Below are 21,384 nucleotides of genomic sequence, written 5' to 3'. Positions count from 1 at the left end.
TCTCTGTAAAAATTAAAAATTCAATTATAATTCAATCCTTTCAAAGTATTCAATTATTTTCAAATAATTAAATTAGATTCTTTGCATTAACTCAATTATTTTCATAAAAAAAAAAATTCTTTGGAGAAATTCAATTATTTTTCATACAATTTCAATAGAATTTCTTGAAAAAATTTAATTATTTTCAACAATTTTATTCAAATTTCTTAGTAAGAATTCAATTATTCGGGTAAATATAGTAAAACTTCTGGGTTTAATTCAATTATCTGAGGATTTAAATTATTTTTCATACAATTTCAATAAAATTCCTTGAAAGAATTCAATTATTCCTTAAATTTTAATAAAATTCTTTGAAAGACTTAAATTATTCTTAAATTCTAATTGAATTCCTTGAAACAATTGAATTATTTTCAAAAATTTTAATAGAATAGTTCGCAATAATTTCACGATTTTCAAAAATTTTATTAAAATTCTTTGCAAAAATACAATTATTCGCGTAAATATTAAAATTTTTAGCTGGGATTCAATTTTTTTGAACGATTTTTCTAAAATTCTTTGCAAGAATTGAATTATAATTCAATTTTAATTTAATTCCTAAATATTCAATTATTTTCAAAATATTCAATTATATTATTCGAATCAATTTAATTATTTTCGTAAGCAAAGAGTTCTTCTGAGGAATTGCACTTTTTGTCATACTATTTTAATAAAATTTCCCCAAAGAATTCAATTATTCGCTAAAATTAAATTATTTTCAAAAATTTTATTAAAATTCTTCACCAATGAATCAATTATTTTTAAAAATTTTATTAAAATTCTTCACAAGAATTAAATTTTTTTGGGTAAATAGTAAAACTTCTAGCTGGATGTCAATTATTTCGGAAAATTTTTTCTGAAATTCTTCGTAAAAATTCAATTATAAATTTATAATTCAATTCGTTGAAAGTAGTAAATTATTTTCAAAAATTTAAATTAAATTATTCGAATCAATTCAATTATTTTCGTAAGCAAAAAGTTATTTTGAGAAATTGAATTTGTTTTTCATACTATTTCAATAAAATTTCTCGAAAGAATTAAATTATTTTGTAAATTTTAATAAAATTCTTAGAAAGAATTCAAATATTTTTGATACAATTTTAATTTATTTCCTTAAAAAATTTTGAAACCAATTTTTTTGACCCAAAAATTTTTTTTGACTCGGTCAAAAATTGTATCTCTCTTTTAGTTCACCAAAATCCTCTTTTTATCCTTCTTTAAACATGCAACACTGCAAAAATGTATTTTTTCACAACATTAGAGGTACAAAGGAGAGAGACTTAAAAGAGGTCGGAAAAGAGTCTTTTTTTTAATTTTCCGAAAACTAAAATTGATATAGAAACAATTTTAGCTTATTCCCACGATTCATGAACTTTTTCTTCTTTCTCTCTTCTGACTTTTGGCGAAATTTAAAAAACTTTTCAAATAAATCGAACAATATATTACCTAATATTAATAAATATGCAATTAATATTTGCAATTTTTGTATCAGCTAATAAAAAAAGTCCCACTCAAGGAGTTTTACATTAAAAAATGGTAAAAATTAGATATAAGAAATAAAAGAATAAATCTAAATTCTTAATTTAATATTTTAATCAGAAATTCCAAATCTTACACACAATTTAGCCTTGACAAATAATCGTAATCGATTTATAATCCTTGTTGATAAAAATCGAGTTCCCCTCTACTTTTAGGTGATGATACATCAAGAGCTAAATTTAGAAAAAATGTAGATAAATAAGTAGATGAATAATAAAGTAGATACAGAAAAGTATTATATAAATTGCACATGTGTCTGTTTTCAATGACTAATAACTAACCACTAATTTTACCATCATACTATTTGGATCATAGAACAAAAATCGTTTTCACAAATTTTGACAACTGTAATTCGGACGGACGTAAATTAATAATCCTCTCGTTGTCTTCAAAGAACGGCAGTTGAGAAGCATTAAACAAATTAGGTCTAAATGACCTAGAGTGTCAACAGAAGATTAAATGTAATAATTTCTAGTAGAGGAGAATTTATTTCCTATTTCTCTTTATTTATTTTATGAATGTTATTTTTTGCTCTTTATTTTCTGAATGTTACTTTTTTATAAATGTTACTTTTGTGTATAAATGTTATTTTTTGTATAAAAAAATGTTACTTTTTGGTATAAATGTTTTTTTTTGTATAAATGTTACTTTTTGGTATAAATTTTATTTTTTGTATAAATGTTACTTTTTTGTATAAATGTTACTTTTTTGTATAAATGTTACTTTTTTCTACAAATGTTATTTTTTCTATAAAAGTTACTTTTTTCTATAAATCCCACAGAATTTATACCCTTTTATTCATAACACGAGAAAAATTTTTTTTTGAACCACTTGTTTGTGAAGGCAATTTAATTTTGAACTGTTTTGTAGGAAAAATATTGCATAACAAAATGTAAGTGGGAAGTATTTGAGTTTAAATAGCAAATAGTACAAGCAGTTAGTAGTACGATTAATATACAAAGCTCATATGTCTCTTATGAATTGCGTAACGGATGTAAATGCGACCAATCGTAGAGTAATTGTTGTATAGTTGTGGATCTGACTATCAACCAATCAGAGAAAATATTCAAGCTTATGTAAAATGAAAAAGGAGAAAAAAACATGTCTCATTGTCACTGACATTGGTTAATAAACACGGAAAACTTGATTTTAGTTCGAAATTTATTATAAATACTTTTTCACTTCTGAAACTGACTAGTTGATTTTGATTCAAAGATTGTTTCTTTGGATATAGAAAAAATTGCGATTAGTTTTTTCTTATCGAGCAAGATACAAATTCTGCCGATAATGTTTATTTAACACAACTTGACAATTTTTTTAATTTTTAATCTTATTCTTTATTGTAATCGCATATTTATCGAATCCTTATTAAAGATTAAAAGTATTGAGGTAGGTTGGAAGTTTCCTTTCTTTCCCCGACTGGTATAAAAAACATCCTTGATAAACCTGTATGGGATAAGAATAGATATCGAGCGCAAAAAAAAAGAAATGTGTCTGGAATTTTATGTCAGTAGTTGTGAGGCTCCTCGAAAAGGGATTTCTGACTTTATTTCTTTTTAAACTCGTCCTTCTCTTTTATACCCACTCCAATTCTCCAGGCGCAGTCTGGCTTTTTAATCGACCAACTCCACTGACTCTGGAGTTATTTTATAGTTAACCGACAAAATGCAGGTAAAAATTCTCAAATCCTTACCTTTCTCAATCACCTTATGCTTCGCCTATCGTTTTAAAAACGTAATTTTTTTCATTTCAAACTTCAAACTTTCGAGTTTAATTTTTTAGTATAAATATTCTCTTTGTCTGTTTATTGCAGACAATTTTTTAAATTAAAAATCTTTTTTATTATTATTTAATTTTTTTGTTAACTTTAATTAAAGTTCGTTAGCTTTAAAATTTTTTGTAACATTCGTAATGATAGGTCATTGTACTGATTACTGTTATCAGAAAACAAATCTATTCTTTCTGTACTAAAAATAAGAAATAATTCCAAAAAATCGAATATTGTGTAATTTTTGTTGTTTTATTTTTTTGAAATAACAAATGAATTTCGACATTAAGAGGAATTTATGCAGTTTATCCATAAAAGTTCCTCTTCTCGGGAAACGTGAAAGTTACCAGTCCTCATGGACGTGCCTAGTGTAGAGTGCGTTTTTCTTGTTTTTCGATCGGGCTGAATGCACCAGTCCAAGCTATAAGAGAAAAGGACACAGCTGCGTTCGGACGATGGTAAGTTCACGGCCAGTCTGAGAGCTGTTCTTATATAACCAGCCAGACTCAAGACTATTCCCAACTTGAGATACGCGCGCGGCTCTTGCACTCTTCGCAAGAGACAAAGAACTCTCGATATTCCCTTATAACGTTCAACATTTTCCCACAGTTATAAATTTATAACTGAATATGTAAATTAGTCAATTCTTTTTTTTTTTTTTTTGTAATTTTAATTCAATTTTGCTGTCGTAAATAAATTTATTTTCTTTTTACAATGGTGACGAAAAGGGGAAAATTACTTTAATATTTTCGAAATAGTCTCAGTTTTTCTAAGAATATCAAATTGAGACAAAAAACGAATCAACAACATTTTGATTCCTTTTTTGTCTCAATTTGATAGTCTTATAGAAACTGTGCTAAAAAATGAGATGATTAACAGTTTAAAAATAAAAAATCTGTAAAAAAAGGTGAAAAATAAAAAAACTCTAAGTTCTATTCTTCTTCTACTGAATTATTGTAAACTTGATGATATGCTGAAAAAATGTCCCAAAGGTCGCAAAGTCCGAAATGTGATAGTTTTCGAGATAATCGTCATCAAAGTTATCGCATTTTTGTGACCAAATCTGCAAAAAAAGATCAAAAATAAAAAAACTGAAAGTTCTGTTCTTCTTCTACTGAATAATTGTACACTTGATGATATGCTGAAAAAGTGCCCCAAAGGACGCAAAGTCAGAAAATTAATAGTTTTCAAGATAATCGTCATCAAAGTTATCCCTTTTTTGTGACCATTGAATAACTTCATTTTCTCTGACGATTATCTCGGAAACTATCAATTTTCAGACTTAAATTCAAAACGTCTATTGTTCTTCATAAATACCAACTTAAAGAGTTGAAAAGTATTTTCTCGTCATTGAGAAACTCGCCCTTGAAAATTCAAAATTCCGCAACGAGATTGTCATTTGGGAAAAATTGACTCTGTACTTAATGTAGAAGTTACAAATCTTTGTCAAATTTGTTCGGAACTAAATTATTCTACACTGCATGATATGCTGAAAAAGAGTCCTAGAGGATCCAAAGTCAGAAAATTAATAGTTTTCGAGAAAATCGTCATCAAAGTATAACATCATCTGACGGTCATAAAAAAACGCAAACTTTGATGACGATTATCTCGAAGACTATCAATTTTGCGACCTTGCGTCCTTTGGGACTTTTTTTCAGCTTATCGTCGAGAGTCCAAAAATCCATTCGCCTAATAATTAGATTTAAATTTAGCCATTAAAATAAATAAAGTAAACAAATAAATTAAAATTTTCGTCTAAAAAGTGACTTTTCTCAAAATCGAAGCAATCGATTTTCGATTTTTTTCTTTCATTACAATAATATATTTAAAATTTGTTTTCTTCTACCGGGTTGACTACATCATTGAAAAAATACGGGAAAAAGAAGAAAAAAAACCAACTTCAAGAGTTGAAAAATATTTTCTCGTCTTTGAGAAATTCACCCTTAAAATTTCGAAATTCCGCAACTAGATAGTGATTTGGGAAAAATTAAGTATGTACTTAATGTAGAAATTACAAATCTCTGTCAAATTGGTTCGGAACTGAATTTTCCTATCTCAAAAACTATCAATTTTTGGACTCAAATTCAAAAACTGTATTTTCCATCTTTAAAATTTAATTTAAAGGTTAGAGAAATATTTTTTTGTCACCGTGAAATTTACAATTTAAATTATCAAATTTGAAAAAATAGGAAATAGTTCGTAAATTTTTGGAAAAATTGACTTTAGTTGTAATTGTAAATGTAGAAGATAACAATCTCTGTCAAAATACTTGCCATTTAAGTATTGTACACTCGATGGTATGCTCAATAAAAGATCCAAAGGACGCAAAGTCCAAAGATTGATTGTTTTCGAGATAATCGTCATTAAAATTATCTTTTACTTATGACCATATATCTTTTGATGACGATTATCTCGAAAACTTTATTTTCAGATTCAAATCCGAAAATTGTTTTCTTCTTCTTTTTCGAAACTGAATTTGAAGGGTTGAAAAATATTTTCCCGTCACTGAAATTCAAAATTAAAATTTTCGTATTTGACAAAAAAGAAAATAGTCATTTAGTGAAAATTGAAAGTGTAAATGATGCAAATCTCTGTCAAAATAGTTTGCAACTGAAACATTGCACACTTGACAATATGCTGAAAAAAAGTTCCAAAGGACGCAAGGTCTGAAAATTAATAGCTTTGGAGATAATCGTCATCAAAGGATAACATTATTTGACGGTCATAAAAAGACGATAACTTTGATGACGATTATCTCGAAAACTATCACATCTCGGACTTTGCGTCCTTTGGGACTTTTTTTCAGCATATTGTCAAGTGTGCAATGTTTCAGTTGCGAACCTTTTTGCAAAGATCGTCTTTCATTTTTCGTCGTTAGAGGGAGTAGCATAAACTTTGAAATTTCAAGAAACGATTTCTTGGCTTCCAGGGAGATTTATTAACGTTTCAAAACGAATTTCTTCGCTAGGAATCGCACGGAAATCGTACTGAATCGTACTAATACGAAGTAAAAAACTCGAAACGATTATAAAGCAACTTAGAGTCAAAAATTTCTTAAGAGTAAAGTGTAAAAGTTAAAAATCGCGTTTCTGCATATTTTTCACAGTAAAAATTCAAAAAAAGTGGAAAAAAGGAGTAAAGAATTTCTTTCATCAGCACATGTTTAAATAAAGCAGAAAAATTATTCTCTCATTTCGTGCAAGAGACACCTTAACGGGACTGATGTTTATCATCATTGCGTTGCACCTGCGACAAGCCATCTGTTCTTTCAAAACCAATTAAATGGTGATTTTAAAATGACTCTAATTTCCTAACGTGGCATCATGAAACCATGTTTCCCAGAGTGCGTTGCGCGAGCAAAAGGCACTAGATTTTCCGGATTAAGACCAGAGTGGATTACATAAGTGAATACTGAACTAGATATACACAAGCGAGTCCGTGTCGACAAAGTAGATAATTTGTTTACTTTGGCAAAGTACTTAATTTCTTTGCCGTTATCTTTCAATTTTGTTTATTTTATCTCCCCCCCCCTCTTCTTAACAATTTCCTTATATGTATAAAACGATTCCTACTTTGCTTAAACAAAACTTTATTATTTATTTTTTTCCAGCAAAGGATTTTCACATAAAACGATTTTATACAATATTTCTGAAATTTATCCTTAACAAAAAATTTTGCAATTCTCGTGACGTAACGCAACATTTAATAAACAGGTTTTGTATTGGTTTGGTTTGAAAAATTTTATAAATAGAACATATAGTAATATTTACACTCTTTATATATATTTGTAACGCGATTTAAATTCCCTTCTATTTTTCGCTTTATCATTTTTCGTTACGAAATTTTTTTTTTTTATATTTTTTGAAGTTAATGTTGGGTAATAATTTAAAGTGTTGCTCCATAAGAAGTAGAGATGAAAAAAAGGAGATTAATAATTATGCAAAAATAATGGCAATTTAGATCATTAATACTAATCAGCAATTGAGAAAATTGAATTATTGATCTTTTAAAAATCAAGAGATTATAATTAGCAGAAACTGTTACCTAATATTTCCATTTTTTAAAATTGGTATAGCATAATGTTCATTACGAAATTCATAGCCTTCTTGGGACATCAAAGGTCGCGAGTAATTATGGCAAATCTGCAAATCGTTCTGAATTCTTACATAAAAGGAATGTCTGGCAATTCATTCCTTTTCTATTGTTTACACTTTTTTTCTAATGCTCACAAATATTCTACTATTGAATTTCAAAAAATATTTTTTCGAGTATTAATTTTTTGCAATTTTTTTTACTAAACGAAGAGAAATTGCTTTTTATAAATAAAAAAATTTAAGCAAATCGCTATTTGCAAAATATATTTTTTTTATTATCAGTATTTATTGTATTGTAAAACAAGCTATAATTTTAACTTGTAGACAAAAAGACAATCGAAAAAAAGGGACATGTACAATTTTCCACTGAAAGTCAATGCATCGTCAACTATGTATTACGTAAACTTTTGCTCTCTTTCTCTCATCTACTCTATTCTCTCCTTTATCCCCTCTCTCTCTCTCTTATCGTAGTCGATAAGCTCCCCAAGAATTGCGCTCCCACGTTCAACACGTCACGTGCATAATATAATTTATTGTCGAATTAATTTTAAATTTATCGAACACTGGAAGAAATAAGACATTTATTTTTACCCAAAATCAACATTTGTTGCTACTATGCATATTAATGTAAAAAAAGATTTTACGACCTTTTGGAAATTTTATTACAAAAGTAGAAACGAAAAGAAAAAATTCGAACTACTTCTGAAATTAAAAAATAGAAAATAGAAGCAAATAGAAAATAAACCGAAAATAAAAAATAGAACCAAAAAATAGAAATAGAAGCAAATGGAAAAATTAAAAAATTGAACCAAAAATAGAAAAAAAAATATAATCAGAAAAAGAAAAAAATGAAAGTAGAAAAAATTAGAAAGAAAAGAAATTTAAGTCGAAAATGTTGTTGCAAAAAAATCCCTAATCAAAAGAACAAATTTTATTTGAATTTTCCCAGAATTTATTCACGAAAGAAATTTTAATTTTTCGAAATTTTGAAACTAAAATAATTGTGTAATTGAATTCCAATTATAGTGAGTCATTTGAATGTTAATTAATATATTTATTTATATATGGATAATAAAGACATTTTGGTATCGAGATAAATCAAGAGGCACTTCCAAGAATTGTTTCTCTCAATTTCACACGGGAGTTCGACGTACGAATGGATCATTGCCAAAAATCAGTAACCTGTATGAAAATCTTTGCCCCCTTCTTTAGTCGCGACGTGAACGTGCTCTCGCAAATTTTTCAAGAGAAAAGATCAAGGACATTGAATCGAAAAGTCCACGAGATTCACAAAACGAGAACAACGAGAGTAAGTCGTCGTGTCAAGGCCACGATCACTGGGTGAGTTTGCGGATGCCCCAAGGAGAGGGGAAAGGTCCGGATAAAAGTAGTACTTGTGTACGATGAAGGAATGAAATTGTCAATCTAATATATCTTTACCCGAATAAATGATTTTTTTATTCACTGGGAAAATTTTTAACAATTATATTTATTCAAATGTGGAAATTCTATTATTTTTCCTTATTTTTTTCGATGATGTAGTCAACTTGGTAGAAGAAGATAAATAATAAATATATTATTGTAATGAAAGAAAAAAATCGAAAATCGATTACTTCGGTTTTGAGAAAAGTGTCTTTTTAGACGAAAAATTCAATTTATTTTATTTTTTATTTTTTTAGGGCAAAATTTGAATGAAATTATTAGGCAACTAAATTATTGGACACTCGACGATAAGCTGAAAAAAAGTCCCAAAAGACGCAAGGTCGGAAAATTGATAGTTTTCCCGATAATCGTCATCAAAGTTATCGTCTTTTTATGACCGTCAAATAATGTTATCCTTTGATGACGATTATCTCCAAAGCTATTAATTTTGAGACCTTGCGTCCTTTGCGACTTTTTTTCAGCACATTGTCAAGTGTGCAATAATTCACTTGCAAACTATTTTGACACAAATTTGCATCATTTACACTTTCAATTTTCACCAAATGACTATTTCGCTTTTTTGACTAATTCGAAAATATCAATTATAAATTTCACAGTGGCGTAAAAGTGTTTTTCAATCCTTAAAATTCAGCTTTGAAGGAGAGGAAAATAATTTTTCGATTTTAATCCGAAGATAAAGTTTTTGAGATAATCGTCATCAAAGATATACGGTTATAGGTAGAAGATAATTTTAATGACGATTATCTCGAAAACTATCAATTTTTGGACTCTGCGTCCTTTGGGACTTTTATTCAGCATACCATCGAGTGTACAATACTTCATTGGCAAGTATTTTGACAGAGATTGTTAACTTCTACATTTACAATTACAACTAAAGTCAATTTTTCCCAAACTTTACAAACTGTTTCTTATTTTTTCAAATTTGATAATTTAAATTGTAGGTTTCAAGGAAATGTAGGTGACAAGGAAATATTCTTTTACCCTTCAGATTTGGTTTTAAAGAAGAAGAATAAAATTTTTGTATTTTAGCCCGAAATTTGATAGTTTTCGAGATAATCGTCATCAAAGATTAAGTCATCCAACGGTCACAAAAAAGCTATAACTTTGATGACGATTTTCTCGAAAAATATTAATTTCCAAACTTTGCGACTTTATTCAGTATATCATCGAGAGTAGAATAATTCAGTTCCAAATTGTTTTTACAGCAATTTGTAACTTCTGCATTAAGTTCTGACTGATTTTTCCCCAAATGATTAGTATTTCCCTTTTTGTCAAATTTGATAATTTAAATTGTAAATTTCACGCTGACAGGAAAATATTTCTCTAACCTATTAATTTAATTTTAAAGAAAAAAAATGGAGTGTTTGAATTTTAATTCAAAAATTGAGTTTTCGAAATAATCGTCATCAATGATGAAAGTGTAAATGATGAAAATCTCTGTCAAAATAGTTTGCAACTGAAGTATTGTACACTTGATAATATGCTGAAAAAAAGTCCCAAAGGTCGCAAAATCCGAAAATTAATAGTTTTCGAGATAATCGTCATCAAAGAATAACATCATCTGACGGTCATAAAAAGACGAAAACTTTGATGACGATTATTTCGAAAACTATCACATTTCGAACTTTGCGTCCTTTGGGACTTTTTTTCAGCATATTGTCAAGTGTACAATGTTTCAATTGCGACAATTTTTGCAAAGACGGTCTTTTATTTTCCTCCATTAGAGGGAGTGGGATAAATTTCGAAATACAAGCAACGATTTCTCGACGATAAGGAAGCAGTTTTTAATGTTTCAAAATAGTTTTTTTTTGTTAACATTAGAAATATATTCAATAACCTTTTCTTTTCTTCATTTTTCAAATATTTTACCATTTCTTGTAAAATAATTGTGAAAAAATACATAAAGTCGATATCTCGTTCCGCTTCACTCGCATATTACGAATACGTGATTACGTTTTTGAATTATGTAATTACTTCACAAAATTAATCCAACTCGCATTCTTAAAAATAGTGTCAAGGTAAAAGTGCCCTCATATTTTTTCACTTTTCTCCTCCGGACTGCATTTTACCTCCGGAGCACAAATTTTGAAAAATAGAACACTAGAATTTTGTCAAAAGAGGAAAAAGTAGTCGAATCCAAAAATCATTTTACTTTATTATTATTATTATTATTTTAAGTTAATTCCAAATAAAGAAGATGATTATAGTAATTAATTAAGAATCAGATTATAGAATTACATAATTAATTATTTTTTATAACTTTTTTGTTTGTGATTGTAAGAAAAGAATTTTTAACCGTTTTTAATTTTAAACGATTCGTGAAAAAAAAAATTCTGAGTAGAAAAATTCGTGATATGGAGAATGCCGATTTAAATGTATAGGAGTTTTCAAAGGCATTTGAAAGTAAGTTGTGAATTACTTAGTCTTTGAGTTGGCCTGTTGGCGCGCCCACTCTTTACAGTTTTCTACCAAGCATCAAGTCACCCGAGCATAATTATGTAATGCGCTCCTTACTCATATGTACCTCGCTCCATGAACGGATACGTCAATGTGATTCACTGTTTAATCCACAATATAAAGCAGTTCTTTCATCCAGAAGTATCTCGATTATTTACATGCTAAAATCAACTCGCAAAGTACCATTCCTCATTTTCCTTACATTAATATGACCTCCGATTATGTTTATATTTAAAATTATAATATCCAAGAATTTAATTATCATCAATTTTATTAATTATCTTCTGTAAATTTTTGAACATCTTCTATAAAGTAAATAAAAAGATTATTTTTGTGATCTCTATAATTAAACGTTCAATAAATTAAATTTGATTTGCAAAATTTCGAAATAAAAATTTTGTAACTTAAGACATTCGAAAAATAAAACCCTCGATAATTTGATTTTCTTTCTTGTCCCTTGAGATTCAATTTATCGAGAGTCGACTGTATGAAAAATTTTCTGTCCCTTTTGATTCGATTTATCAAAAATTGACTTTAATTATTAATTATCAATAAACATAAATTAAGTAAATATTGTAAAAGAAAAAAAAATTAAACAGAAAAAAAACTAAGAAAAAAAACAGAACCAGCCATTCTTATCGCGGTGAGGTTTATATAAGTATTTTTGATAAAAATAATATTCATTAAGGAATTTCTATTTTCTTACACAGAAGTTATAGTCGCAGAGGTTATCCAGTTTGTGTACACACTAATAAGCTATGATAATTAAAGGCAAATAAGAGATACATATATATACATATGTATTGTATATTTACGTAATTTACAATGCACTCCTTTATTAATGAAGGTTAATAACTTCCAGAATGGAAGATTTCCTTCAAAAAGGCAAAAAAAAAAAAGAAAAAGAAAAATAATAATAATTTTTTGATATTAAAAAAAAATATATTTTCTCTAACGTATTTAAACATATATTATAAAAGATATATAATAAAATACGTGTCATTCGTTTGCCAAGAAAATCCTAGACAAAGACTCAAGTAGTTTATATAATATTTTATGTAATTCGATTTGCGTCACTTGTTTTTAAAGAAAATGATAAAGGAACGTATTTTAAAGATAAATTTTTAAAGTTCTGGAAAAAATCCATATACTTAAGTACCTTCGACTTCATTTACCTCCGAGATTTTAAAGAAAGTGTTTTAATTTTGTTTCGATATTTGGTAATATTTTAAGTTAATACTTGCTCTCTAAATATTTATTACTAAAAATGTTTACTAATTCGAATTGGTAAATATTTTTAGTATTTTTTTACTGTTGTGCAATTTTACTAATAAATTATTAACCAGGAAATTTACTAATTCAAAATATAAATTTTACTAATAAATTGTAATTTATACAAATTTATTAGTAAAATTTACTAATTCAAAAGAAAAATGTCAGACACTAATTTGAATCAGTAAACGTTTTTACTATTTTTTTTACTATTTTACTATTTAATTAATCGATTTTTGACCAAGAAATTTACATTTTAAAAATATCAATTTAACTAAAAAGTAAAAAATTTAAGTAAAATTTACTAATTCACAAGCAAAATGTCTCACTAATTCGAATTAGTAAACATTTTTACTATTTTTTTTACTATTTTACTATTTTAATATTTTACTAATCGATTTTTAACTAAAAAATTTACTTATTCAAAATATTAAAATTGATATTTTGAATCAGTAACTTTTACTAAACAATTAATAGAAATTACTATTTTTTAGTGAAATTAACTAATTTAGAAGCAAAAAAGTCAGTCACTAATTCAAATTAATAAATATTTTTACTAATTTAAATTTAGTGACGGAATCCAGAAATATTTGTCAATTGAAAAACTATTCTAATCGAGAATTTTTTGTCCAAGTTAAATTTACAATTTAATTAAATTTTAATTTTTAATTTAATTAAATTTTTAACTTTAAATTTAATTGAACTTTCAAAATTGAAATTCTCGACAAAATGAAGTTGGTTTTGGGTCCCTTGAAAAAATGTTGATACTCAAAACATTCGATAAATAAAACCCTCGATAATTTGAATTTCTTTTTTGCTCCTCAAGATTCAATTTATCGAGAGTTGATTGTATCTTTTATTTTTGTAAATTCTTTTAAAGAAAAGGATTTATTTTCTTTATAAATAAAATATTTAGTTTCTTTATAAATAAAATATTTATTTATTTCTAAATAAAATATTCTTCAGTGTAAATAAATACAGTCAACTCTCGTTAAATTGAACCTAAAGGCACCAAATTATTGAGGGTTTTTTAAACCAATTTTAATTTATCAAAAAAATTCAATTCAGTTGAAAGTTGATTACAGTTTTTTTTCTAAGGAAATCTCAAATTGAGACAAAAAAACAAATCAAAATAGTTGCGAAGCAACTTTTTAATTCGTTTTTTTTGTGGAAAAAAATGGAAATTTTTCAGAATATCAATTTTACTCATAAATAGTAATTTCTACTAATTTATTAGTAAAATTTATTAAAAAATTTGTTTTTTATTTAAAAGCAAAAATGTCAGTTATTAATTCGAATTAGTAAACATTTTTAGTATAAATGTCCCATAATCTGTTTGACAAAATAGAAAATAAATATCAAATTGAACGCAACTGATAAAACAAAAATTGTTTGTAATAGAAAAAAATGAAAAATATTATTTGAATACTATAAATTATTCCAATTCTGAATAGGAGATTCTAGGTGGGATAAAATTTGATTGATTCAGTCCACTTACGTAAAGGTGATAACTATGTCGAGATCGTGCCGGCATATTCGTTGAGATAAGATAAAGAGGCCGTGTCACGTGCTCGCCGTTCTGTCAAACTCTGTTATGTGTATACTTTGCACGTTGCTTTTGGTCAAGAGCCATCTGCCTCTGACTTTCCTTTCATTTTCATCGTTTTCAATTACATTTCAATTCAACAATTTCTACTTAACGTCTATTTCCCTCTTTTACATAACAATAGGCAAATTATAATTCTTAAAATAATTTTTTATTTAAATTCCTTACTGTAAAAAAATTTTTTTTTCCGTCTCTTGACAACAAATTTTACAGAATTGCCAAAAAAAATTTTTTCGAAATTTTTTTTTCGTCTCTTGACAAAATTTTTTTTTTCCCCGAATGAAGTAGAAATGATTTCTCATCGCTTGCGACTGTTACGAACACCATTTTTTTTTGTTATGTAATTAATACGTTTTGTCAAAATTATGTAAAGTTCGATGAGTATTTGCTTTATGGGATAAATATTCAGCGTTTAGAAAATGTAATTTCAAGGTTACAACGTTTTATACTATTTATAGACAATCATCACGTAATATCTAAGTTAGCCTCAAAACGATGTAATGGTTTAGAATTTACGGACATGAAAAGTCATTTAGTTATTTCGATTATAAAATGGGAAAATTAAACTGCAAAATCAAATGATTTTTTTTTTCTTTCACAAGTGTTTTGTCAAACATTTTATTCGAAAAAGCAAAGAAAATTTGTTTAACAATTCAAAATGATTTTACATAATCCATTTTTTCTTGCTACATTTTTTTTATGTAAGTAATATAATCTCGTTATTTTTTTTTTTTTATATAATTTTTTAATTTTTACATAATTTTCATTTTTGTATAATTCTTATTTTTATATAATTTTTATTTTTCTAACTTTTCTTTAAGTTAATTTTTACATAATTTTAATTTTTATATTTCTAACTTATTTCTATAAGTTAATATTTACGTCATTTTAATTTTTATATTTCTAACTTTATTAATTTATTCGTTATTAATTTATTACATTTTATTAATTTATTTATTATTAATTAATTTTCGTATAATAAATTAATTTCCATGTATAATATAGAAAAAGAAATAAAAATTTTATTAAAAAAATAACCCACGTTATTATAGACATGTATTTATAAAAATAGAAAAGCCTTGATAAAAGTTTATTTATAAAAAAAAAAAAAAAAAATTAAGAAGAAAAAGGTAATTTTCTCATTAATTTGTGGTACAGTTTCCATCGATCTTTGCCATTCACGTGGTCGAGTCAACAGTGGCTATTTCGCGTAACCACACACGTTACAGAAAAAGGGGGGCCCGAATATCTGTCTACTACTCGTGTAGCGATCGGCCGTCGATTACGTAATGTTAGATTTATATAAATGGTTACGTTGACACTAGAGAGCTTCGGGATAAAGCAATCTAGTCTTTCGTTTCAAGCTACTCGTTATTATTTAACGAACCTCCTCAACTTGCCATTTTATACAGTCAAAAGGTTCATAAAGCCAGCCTCGTTCGTCCCTGAAAAAAAACCGAAGGCGAGAGGGATTCTCTTCACCTTTTTTTTACCATCATTACATATTATACACACATTCCTAATCAATTTATTACCAAATTCTTCTTTTAATACCGAATCGGAATTTTTTGTCCCAACGCGTCACTTAATAAATTTTCTGTTAATAAAATAATTTAAAAAATTTTTTTTTAAATTTAAAAATAATAATTAAAAATAATAATTAAAAAAAATAGAAAAAAATTAGACATTTAAAGACAATTTTTAAAAATAAATATTTATTTACAAATACAAAAATGTATTTATCAGAATTTTCAATTATATAAAAGTAAATTATATATTAGCAATTATTACTTATCACTTGTATTAAAATAATTTTGCTGAATACAGAATTGAAAATTAGAAATTAAATGAATTTATTTTAATGAAGATAATTTAATTCTACTATTTTTGATTTCTTTTTCCTTTTTTATCCAGCAAGTTTTGTTTAAAATGCGTATGAGGAACGAAACGTCGGAGTGAGGGCAATGAGAGCGAGAAGGAAAGTTTGATACTTCTCTCTTACTCGCATTACCCCCACTCCTGGCCATCCCCACCACTACTCGCGACCGAACGAATTATTCTCCTTTTTTTTATTTATAAAAAATACTAGAAAATTGCTAATTGTTAAAAAATTTTTGATTAAGAAACAGGAAATATATATCTATTTTATACATAATTTTTATTTCTCAATAACTGTTTACAAACTTGTTTACAAACTCATTTTTTTTATGGAAAGAAAAACATTAGTTATTCCCGATTCTTAATATTTTTCTAGAATATTCTCAATTTTCATAAGGAAATAATTTTCATCAATTCTATTTTTTAATTTCAATTGTTTTAGTAAAATTCAGAGTTTTTTAAAAATAATAAAATTAAAGGAAAAAAATGTTTATAAATTATATTTGTCAATTAGAAAATTTAATTTGAAAAATTGAAACGGAGAATTTTTGAACCTTTTGAAAATAAAAGACAAAATTTTATTAAAAAAAATGTTCTGTTAAATTTATTTACGAATAACTTTAATTGTATAATTATTCGAAAACAATATTTTCCTTTTTTTAAATATTTTAAATATTTACTTATTATTATTTTTCCGTAGGAATTAAAATTTTTCGAAACATTCAAATTCAAACCTTTTTGAAATTTATTAACTTTAAAAAAAATTGTTATAAAACATGAGGACATCGATAATGATCGATTTCATCATGTTTTATAAAATATTAAAATTAATTAAATTTTCTTCAATAATTATTTAGAATTTAAATAGTAAAGTAAATTACTTATTGAATAATTAAATGTTTCTTAAAATTAAATTCTTATAAAGAACTTTATTAACAAATTTTTCAATAATTGTATTTTTTTTAACGAATTTTAATAAAAATTTTTAGAATAGTTACATTCTTCAAGCAGTTCAATTAAAATTGTATTAAAAATTATTGAAATTCTGCGATGAGTTTTATTATTTCTGAAAATAATTGAATTTATTGAGAAGAAACTTATAATTGAATTCTTTATGGAAATTTTATTGAAACAGTAGATATCATTTAAATTAGTATTTAAAATAATTGAAATCATAAGAAAAGTTTTGTTATTAATGAAAATAATTGAATTCTGCCAACGAAATTTGTAAAATTTTTTTAAAATAATTGAATCTCTGGGAAAAATTTTTTTATTAGTAAAAATAATTGAATTCTTTTGAAGAATTCTTTTGAATTAGTGTTAAAAATAATTGAAATCATGAGAAGATTTTTGTTATTAATGAAAATAATTGAATTCTTCCAACGAAATTTGTAAAATTTTTTTTAAATAATTGAATCTCTGTGAAAATTTTTTTATTTGTAAAAATAATTGAATTCTTTCGAAGAATTTTAATAAAATTTTTTAAAAATAATTCAATTCTTTCGAAAGAATTCATTCAAATTAGTATTAAAAATAATTGAAATCATGAAAAGATTTTTGTTATAAATGAAAATAATTGAAATTTTGACAAGAATTTTATTAAATCTTTTGAAAATAATTGAATTTTGTGATAAGAATTTTATTTCTTTTGAAAATAATTGAATTTCTGCAATGTAACTTCTTCAAAATTCCATTTTTTTTAGTGTTTTTAAATAAAATTCTTCTAGAAATCCATTATTTTTAATAATTAATTAAATATATATTGACAAAATTTAACTAATTTTAGAATTATTTAAATTTCGAAAATTTTTGCAAAAATTTAAGTTTTTTAGAATTTCTAATTAAATTCATTTAACATTGAAATTTTCAAAAATTTCAAATTGAAACCGTTTGAATGTTCATTCATTTATAAAAATTATAAACGCAACTTTTTTAAAATTGAATTAATTTTGAAATGTTTTAGTAAAATTATTCATTAAATAATTTATTTATTTTATGATAGTTGTTCAAGATTTAAGTTATTTAAAAAGAAATTTTTGTTAGAAATTAAAGAAATTGAAGGTTTTGTATTAAAATTCGTAGTAATTTTACAGTTTATGAGTCAAAACAAAAAAGACACAGAAATTCAGAATTTTTTTTATGAATTCTAAAAAAATTTAATTTTTTTTCACTACTTTTAATAAAAATTCCTGACTTTTTCCTGAATTCCCTATGTCAGAATATATGATTATTACAATTATAATAATATTAAAACCAGGGCCTGATTAAAACTATATATTTCAATTCATATTTTATTTAAAAAAAAAAATTTTGAATTAAAAATTTCTTTGTTTTATTATTTTTAATATTGCTAATTTTATTTAAAAAAGTGAGTAAGAAGTTAGCCGCGCGTGAATTGTTGATAGTAATAATAATAGTTTGTTTTTTTTTTTTTTTTGAGAGGAGGAGGAATAGTAATAATAGTAATAATAATAACAATAATAGTGATGATAATAATAGTAATAATATTTTTTTTTTTGAGAGAGAAAGGAGGAGAAATAATAATAATAGTAATGATAATAACAATAATAGTGATGATGATAATAATAATAATGACAATAATTTTAATAACAAGCAGAAGTATTGTGAAACGATTAAAAATTGTAATAAGCCAGTGTTGCGTTTACTTTTTTCGGACACGTGGATGAAAATCAAATTGCGTTCAAGTCTTGGCTGAAATACCGAAATACTCGACGACGGGAGTCGCGGCAAGGCTATTATTGCGACGGTAATGAGAAATACTGATGTAAGTACGGTGATATAAGACGTTGATCTTAATACGGATGAAACAAGAGATTGAGGTCGGAAAAACACTAGCAATAAATTTACAACCAAAAGTCAAACAATTAATTTTCCCCCCTCTTACAAACAAACTAACGAGAAGTCTTGTTCTACAATCTTGGCTCAAGTACAATAAAAAAAAAAAAAAGAAGGTGTCAATTACGTAAAAAGGGCCCCATGTTCGATATACATATATATATATATTATACAACAATCACGAAAAAAGCAGATACTTTACATTTACTAATTAAAATGAATTCTTCATTCATATAAGTAGATAATTATTCTGTGAAAAGTGAAAAATTATTCGAAACAATTATTTAAAAAAAATTATTAAAAACAATTAAAAAAACAGTTAAAAAAATTATTATACAAAAAAAAATATTTAATTAATACGAACGAATTCTAATTTTGCAGTTGAAATCTCCTTAAATTCGAAATATGTATAATAGTTGTGGAGAAATAAATTCGTATTCAATTATTATTTCAAATAAGGAGACTGATGAATAAATAAAATATCGATTCGTTGCAAAGAGAAAAAAAAATGAATAATAAATTTAATATAATTAATTTTACATGAAGAGAGTGAGAGAGTGAGAGAGAAAAATGTTGGCGCAGAATTTGAAATCAGGATTATTTTGCATATAAACTCGTCTAATTGGAGTCGGTAATTGTTTTGGGGGCATTGAACGCGGTAATTTATGCAAAAACCCTTCTGCTATATCAGCCAAAGGCTTTGAAGCGAGGAATAAAAAAACATAATTTAACGTTCGAACTCGAGGTCTGGAAATAGGGTTGTAAATGAATGAAGAGTAGGGCCGGTATTTCTGTCAATTACATAATAAAAAGCGTTATGTAAGAACGACGCAGATGCCATGCCGCACAACTCACAAACTTAGCGCGGTTTGGCATCATTGTACAGAAATCATATATTGACGTTTATTAATTTTTTTTTAAAAAAATAGGAAATTCTTATTTATAATAGTAAAAAAAAAAAATTTTTTCACCAATTAGTAAATATTTACACTCTGTAATTCTGAAAATTAATATTTTGTAGGGTATAGGCTTTATAGAGTATTCTAATTCAACTATAGTTTCTGTATTAAAATTTATTTTATGTTTAAATTAAAATGGTTTGGAAAATTATGGAAAATTTATTTTAAATTTTCACTTTAATCATTTAATAAATAGCAAACATTAGTCTATTGATTATTGCCATAGCCCTGCGGTCAATAGTAACGGTCAATAGAAAATGATTAAATTCTTTCGAGGAATAAAATTATATTTTTATTTTAAATAATTGAGTTTCTTCGAAGAATTTTATTAAAATTTAAAAAATAATTGAATTTCTTCGAAGAATTTTATTAAAACTTAAAAAATAATTGAATTCTTTCGGAAAATTTTATTGAAATTGCATGAAAAATAATTCAATTTCTCCGAAGAATTTTTTATTCATAAAAATAATGGAATTAATTCAAAGAATTTAATTTAATTTTTTTAAATTAATTGAATACTTTTAAAGGACTAAATTATAATTGAATTTTTACAGAAACTTTTATCAAAACTATTAAAAATAATTGAAAATCTGAATAGAATTTTATTTTTTGTGCAAAATTTGAATTCTTGGGAAGAATTTAATTAAAATTGTATCGAAAATAATTGAATTCCTGCAAAGAATTTTTGTTTGTTTCTGATATTAATAATAATACAATAGAACTCTGGAGATGAATTTTAATAAAATTTTTGAAAATCTTTGAATTATATTAAAATTTTTCAGGTCTCGGATATTATATTAATTTTTCTACTTTTTTCGACTATTTTCAAAAAATGACACTTTCTTCGACTTATTATCAAAAATTGCGAATTTTCGATTTCTTTTGCAAATGTTGCAACAAAATACCACATTTCTAAGTATAAAATGCAACTTATTTCGATTTTTATAATGTGAAAAATAATTAAAGACAAATTTTCAAAATTATGATTTCGAATAATTTTTTTACGATAATAACATTTTTAAAATATACCTACGTATAATTAAAAAATTTAGAATAATTGAAATTTTGGAAAATTTAATTGACAAACGTTTTTTTTTAAGTATTTTATTACAATTTTTGAAAATCAATTATTGATGAATTTTAATTGCAAATTTTTAAAACAATGAAATTCTCAAAAATTTTAAATAAAAAATCTTCAAGTGTAAATTTAAAAATGAAAATTTATGCTAATTTTCTTCTAAAAGTAATATTAAAATATTTTAGAAAAAAGAAATTCTTAGAATTTTTCCATTCTAATTTTTTCAAATTTTAAATATTTCAATATTTTCACTTACATATTTCAAAAAAATTCAAATACCCACAAAAAATTAATAACAATAACATTAAAATTTTTTAGAATTATTTTTAACATTTTGGAGTTCACAATTATGTTCAAAATTTTTAATTCAAATTCTTCAAAAAAATTTATTAGGTTTC

At 25.2% G+C, this 21,384-nt stretch overlaps 1 protein-coding gene across 1 annotated transcript in view; it reads left to right on the top strand.

Moving 5' to 3' along the window:
- The window catches only part of LOC122502094 (LON peptidase N-terminal domain and RING finger protein 3), a 43,920-nt gene that overhangs the window by 2,470 nt on the left and 20,066 nt on the right, over nt 1–21,384 (top strand). The gene's annotated exons all lie outside the window — the stretch shown is intronic.

This window comes from Leptopilina heterotoma, unplaced genomic scaffold (genome assembly GCF_015476425.1).
Source record: "Leptopilina heterotoma isolate Lh14 unplaced genomic scaffold, ASM1547642v1 Lhet_220, whole genome shotgun sequence".
Taxonomy (NCBI): domain Eukaryota; kingdom Metazoa; phylum Arthropoda; class Insecta; order Hymenoptera; family Figitidae; genus Leptopilina; species Leptopilina heterotoma.
The sequence above is the reverse complement of the archived record's forward strand: the minus strand, read 5'-3'. Positions and strand labels throughout refer to the sequence as shown.